Source organism: Rhinolophus sinicus, linkage group LG13 (genome assembly GCF_036562045.2).
Source record: "Rhinolophus sinicus isolate RSC01 linkage group LG13, ASM3656204v1, whole genome shotgun sequence".
Lineage (NCBI taxonomy): Eukaryota > Metazoa > Chordata > Mammalia > Chiroptera > Rhinolophidae > Rhinolophus > Rhinolophus sinicus.
Genome location: NC_133762.1, coordinates 33,301,928 through 33,307,941, shown reverse-complemented (window position 1 = coordinate 33,307,941; position 6,014 = coordinate 33,301,928). Strand labels below are relative to the sequence as shown.

Genomic DNA, 6,014 nt, shown 5'->3' with positions numbered 1-6,014 from the left:
TTTTGCTGAGGGCATTTTAGTGGTGTGGTGAAACATGTTCCTTTGCTCTGGTATTTCCTGTAAATTAGTAGTTAGATCTTGAGTTCTGATCAGTTTCAGGTTTAGTTTCTTGGCAAGAGTACTTCATGCTTCATGGTACCGGGTACTTCTGTTAGGAGGTCTCATTGACTTCTGAGGGTGGAACCGTCCAGGACCATTTTAATCAATGATATTTTTAATTCCATCATTCCCTTTTCATTCATTTCTGGATTACTTTTTAAAGAAAAGCTTCTTCCCATCAACTATTTGTCATCTTGAGATACAGTTTATGTAGGAAACTCAAGTTAATGCTTGATTCTTTCCCTTTATTTTTCAGTTTTCAAAATAATTAGTTCTCTCGTATTTGATGTAGGACACCTCTGAGCCTCTTTTATTATCGCTATCATTTTTTAAATCATGGATTGTAAAGCATTTGATGGGTTTCTATCCTTTGCAGTTGTTCTCTTATTGAGATCCAAATTCTCCTATGTCTGGTCAGGGGGAGACTCTTTAAGTTGATGCCTATGTCCTTTTGACATGACGTGACCATAATGTTTTCGATAGTTTCTTACAGTTTGGTTTGACAATATGTCCCAGACTCATCTTGTACATTTTCTCTTCCAAACCTAGACTCAGCCCTTGTTTCTTTCAAGGCCATTGGACACATGAGTTTTATAGGATGTAAAGATTCTTTGGATGGTGGGACCAACACACTGACACTTGGATGGGTGAAAGGCAGACCTCTTTGTTACTTAGGGCTCCAAATGAGAGAAGACGAGAAGGCTGCCATGCAGGGACACATAGGGAGTTGCACCAGTGACAGGGTCACAGCAAGCTGGAGTGTAGGAGGCAGCTTATATATGGGTGAGCCAGGTGGGTTTTGAAGTCTTCCTGGAGATTGGCATATTTGAATAATTACATGGGCTTCTGGGTTTAGGGGCTGTCCCTAGCTAGTTGTTTGGCACCTGGCCCTGGAGAATGGGACCTCAGTAAGGGAGGTGGTTGGTGTAGAGTCTTAGCAAACTACCTACAAAGGGGGTTTGAGAGTTTCTAGCTATGTTTTCACAACTAGCTCAAGGCAGTGCTTGTGAAATATATTATAGCATGTCAATTGAATTCAGGGCAGACCCTCAACCTCTGGAAAAATATAAGTTAAAGTTGGGTTCAAACCCAATCCTAAGTCTTGGACCAAATGCTAGGAATTAGAACAGGGAAATCAAGCATGTGGCATATATGCCATTACCATCCTTTCTCTTGATCATAGCAGACATTGCTAATCAAACATGATTGTGTCCTTATTGAGCCTGGATTTAACTTGGAATCCTTCTCAACTACTGTCACAACAAAGTTGGCATGTAACTGGAAACCTTCCAACCATCCTTCATTAGAAGAGGGAGCTAGTTCAGAGGCATGTATGAAGATGTCTAGGTCCCCTGAAATCTATGGGTAGCGTATATAATTCTAGATCCCACCCATTGGAGGGCTTGAGAGTCCCTCTTCTTATGCATTGCTCAGAGACTGGGAGGGTCTGAGTCATAAAGGGCTGGGCCCCAGTGGAGGGAGTTGCATGGAACTGAAGAAACATAGGTCTAAAACTCTTACAAGTACGGTACCTAATCAAAAGAAATGTGTCTCGAATGGTGGAAACGTGGAGTAATAGACCAGAGGGGGAGACCGTTACAGAAGCCAATATTTTCCCCACATAGACAGACCAAGACCCATCCACAAGGCATGCTCTGGTGTGGAGTTTGGGCCAGCATCTCCAGGTGGGACAAGGGCTATTTGATCTTTTTGGAAAACACAGCTGCCCAACCTCAACTTCTCCCCAAAAGCGAGGCTACATCTGTGTCCTTTCCTGAAGTGGTTTATTAATCATTTCATCCATATTTCTTTCCACCTGAGACTTCAAATTTTGATTTCCTCTGGTATTTATAGCAACACCTGTGGTTTTTCAAAATGCAAAAGGCATGTTTTAGGATGAAGATATTTTCATAGAGGCTGGCTAGATAGCTGAGATTCACCAAGAGGCAGTTGACTCAGGTGAAATGCAGCCAAAGGGAAACCAAACTTTGTTTTCTTGACTTTTTTTTTTATCTTTGCAGGGAGAGGGAGATCACTGATCAATTTCAATTTATGTCTCTTCTCCCTTGGTCATCCAGACTCAATTAGTAAATATTTACTGAACCCCGACTATGGGCCAGACTATGTACTAGGCATTGAGGCCACTAGGAGGGAACAAAACCAGATGTGGTCCCTACCCTCCTGGAGCTCTCTTGGGAGAGAAAGAGATTAATTGGATAATCCTATAACAAATGGAAGGCTTGTAATATAGGATTTGAGATAGTGAGGAAAGACATCCAGAAATGAATGATGACTGAGTCTCAAAGAGGATGTGAAGGAGTTAGTGAAATGGAAAGAATTATGTAGTAGGAAGGGAACTCCAGGCAGGGGGCACAGTCTGTGCAAAGGCCAGGCAATGGGAAAAAGCGTGAACACTAGGTGAAAATAAGGAAAGTAGTAGAGTGGCTGGAGAAGACTGAACAAGGGAGATAGGCTAGGTAATGAGTTGGAAAGGGTACCCAAGAACCATCAAGGCAGGACCTTGTAAGCCAATCAGATATGGAATTATTGAGAAACTTATGATGTTTAAACTTCAGTGCCTCTCACTTGCATGGGGTGCTTCCAAAGTCCGGCTTCGCGGAAGCTGACAATCCAAATAGTACTTCCGTTTACTTATTGCTCAAGGAAACTTGGAAGTCCTCTAGCACCTCACAGCATATATATGAAGTAAACTTGATAGAAGATTTTTCAAATGTATCCGTAATTCTAAAAATTGAGGTAGTAGTTCCAATAATGAATCTGTGAAGTTGAAAAAAGATAAAAACACTGTTTCACTCTACCTTGCCAGAGTAAAAATAATTCAGAAGGTCTGAATACCCTTCTTTTCTCTTTATGGAAAATGATATTATAAACTCATTGTCAAAAGAGGAGCAGATCAAAGAGTATGCAGCCAACAAATGTAGGAAGAATTATTACAGAGTTGTAATAAAATGTGCTGATTAATAAATATTAAAAAAAATTTAAAAAAATATTACGTTACTTTGTAGGATTTTGTAATGTTATCTGTCACCTTTAAAAAAACAGTTTGTTGTGATTTATTTTCTTCTTCTACCTAATATCCAAGTTTACGCCTAATATTGAATCCTGAATTTTGTATTCTTAGCTGATCTGCCCACTGTTAGTTTGTTGATTGTTAGTATCAACTCTTCACCAAATTGCCAGGGCTATGTTGAAATATAAATCTTTCTCAGGTCTCTCTACCTCTTAAAAATCCTTCTTTGGTGTGAGTGGGTTGAATCAGGCTCACCCAGAGATGGTCAGTCATTCTGAGGCAGGAGGTGTGTTGAAGAGAGAGGCTGGGACACAGGGTCCCCTGGCCCACCCATCATTATTACAGGATCTTCCTGGTGTGTTTGGCTTTAATCTAATAACAAAGATTCTGGGCGGTGGCCAGGAGAGAACTGAACTGCAGAGCTCAGTGTGAAGTCTGACTCTCTCACTTACCATGTGGTCAGGTTTCTGAATGTGTAAATCAGATTAAAAGATTCTGTGAAGGATCCACTAGAAGATAGTGATTGATGGAAAGACTGCATTAAAAATATAACATTTCCTTAATAGCAACTGAAATGGAAGTGTCTGTACTGAGGCAAGAAACACACAGCAGGTCTGTAAGGTCCTTATAGGGACACAAAACTTTTTTTGGGGGGTGGGGGGTAGTGGAACATTTTTAAAATTAAATGCATACGCATAGAAGTCCATTTATTAGAGAAGTTGTACATATTGGTGAATATGGCCAATGGTCACATCTATGGATTATGAATCTTTAAAATCAGAACCAATAATTAGGATACATTCTATGCTCTGCTTGTTACACTGTGAAGTGTCTTGTGTAGTCATAGCCTATTGTTGGAATGACAATTTGTATACAGTTAAAGAAAATTAGAAGATGCCTATGACCATCCCTCCTTCTGCATCAGTTTCATTGACTTTCTTATCAGCTCAACAGGCCTGCACGGGTGAACTGAACACAAAGGAGGTGGTGGAAGGTTACGGTGATTTAAATGATCATTGTTTTCTTCTCATGATCTTGACTGATGTCTTCATGCATGTGCTCACCTGTTAAGCGCTGCCTTTGTTCATCATAGCTAACAATCATAGTCATGGTACCTGGTAATGTTTAGCATGCATGATGTAGGCGTCGTACGTTCTGGTTTGCAAACTAATGTCATCACCATCCACATCCGTTTTTGTTTTCCAAGCTTCTAGTACTTTCCTTGTGTCTAGAGTAGCCTCCTCTGTTCCCAACAATTCACTCTCTTTCTAGTCTTCCATATCTGCAGCTTTTCTTTCTATCTTCCTCTTCTTCCTCCCCACGTGACCCTGAGCAAATTTGGAGTTTGATGCTGTACTTGCTTTCCGGTGTACTCTCTTTAATGGCTTTGGTTATTCCTAAAATCCCTGTGTTGTGCTATGTATCTACCCAGCCCCTGTCACCATCATTTTCTTCAGTGAGAGCTCACAATTCATGTGAGTATTGCACTTGTTTGCACCACGTGTGGCATGGCACATTTTTTGGTTAACAAAAATTGCTTCCTATTGTTAGGTGTGCCTTCACTTTCATTCTTTCCCTTAGCCCATCACCCTATTGGATAGTGGTAGACTAAGTAATCTCCAGCTGCCACAAACTTCTCTGGGGTAACGACACCTATTTCCTTAAATTTCGATGCCTTGAGGACCAGGGTCAGGGACTCATTCAGTTCCAGTGCCTTTCCCTTTACTGTGTAAGTCACTTTTGAAATTCTGTGTCTGGAGCAGTGGCCAGCCCTAAGACAGGACGGGAAGTGCAGCTGAGGTAGGGACCAGGGAGTCAGAAATTGTCCCCACTGCCACCAACTTCCATCACATGCACACATCCTTATGAAGTGAGGACTTTGCAGGTCCTCAAAGCATCTTCTGTCACTCTCAAGGTGCAATTACAGTGAAACACACAAAAATCCTCTCAAACCTCTAAACCAAAGCATCATAATTATGAAAAGTCATCTACTGCAGATGGATGGAGAAGTGAAATACTCAACATATTGCCAAAATAATTGAAACAAGTTTCATTCTCCAGTATTACAATAGGTCATTTATTTTTTTACTTTTTATTTGGGAATATTGGGGAACAGTGTGTTTTTCCAGGACCTATCAGCTCCAAGTCAAGTCGTTGTCCTTCAGTCTAGTTGTATCCTTGGGAAAAATGGAGTTGGGAGTGTGGTTTTCAGATCCAGCTCAGTGCAGCTCAGTTCCAAGTCCAGTCACCATTTTCAATCTAGTTGCGGGGGCGCAGCCCACCATCCCATGCAGGAATTGAACTGGCAACCTTGTTGTTAAGAACTTGTGCTCTAACCAACTGACCCATCCAGCCGCCCCTCCAGCAGCTCAGTGGCAACTCATTGTCTTCAATCTAGCTGTGGAGGGTGCAGCTCACTGTCCCATGTGGAAATCGAGCCAGCAACCTTGTTGCAAAGAGCTCGCACTCCAACCAATTGAGCCATCCGGCTGCCCCTCTTATAGGTTATTAAAGATGAGAAATCAGAAAGTCACTAAGGATGATCATAGAATTTATTGTCCAAACAGGGGAGGGATAACTTTGTGAGTGAAAGAGAAAGAGAGAATTCTTAATGAGTGTCAGGACAGCAGACAGGAAACTGGAAATGCTTTGGGCACACTTGGATGAATGCTTACTTGATCAGATCTCCAATTTGAGGACATTTTTGGTTTGCAAGCATATCGGGTGCCCATTCAGTGTTTCTCATACAACCCGTGGTCCTCAGCTAATTGTAGGGTCAAATTAATGCTAGTCTCACCCTTGGCTTGGCACCGTTTAGAATCAACACAATCAGCCAGTGGGAATCACTTGGAGACCATGGGGGGCTCTCCCTGGCACTTCTTTC

At 41.7% G+C, this 6,014-nt stretch overlaps 1 pseudogene; it reads right to left on the bottom strand.

Moving 5' to 3' along the window:
- Positions 1-3,946: 3,946 nt before the first annotated feature.
- LOC109456238 (ubiquitin-like-conjugating enzyme ATG3) lies at positions 3,947-4,991 on the bottom strand (annotated as a pseudogene).
- Positions 4,992-6,014: the final 1,023 nt, after the last annotated feature.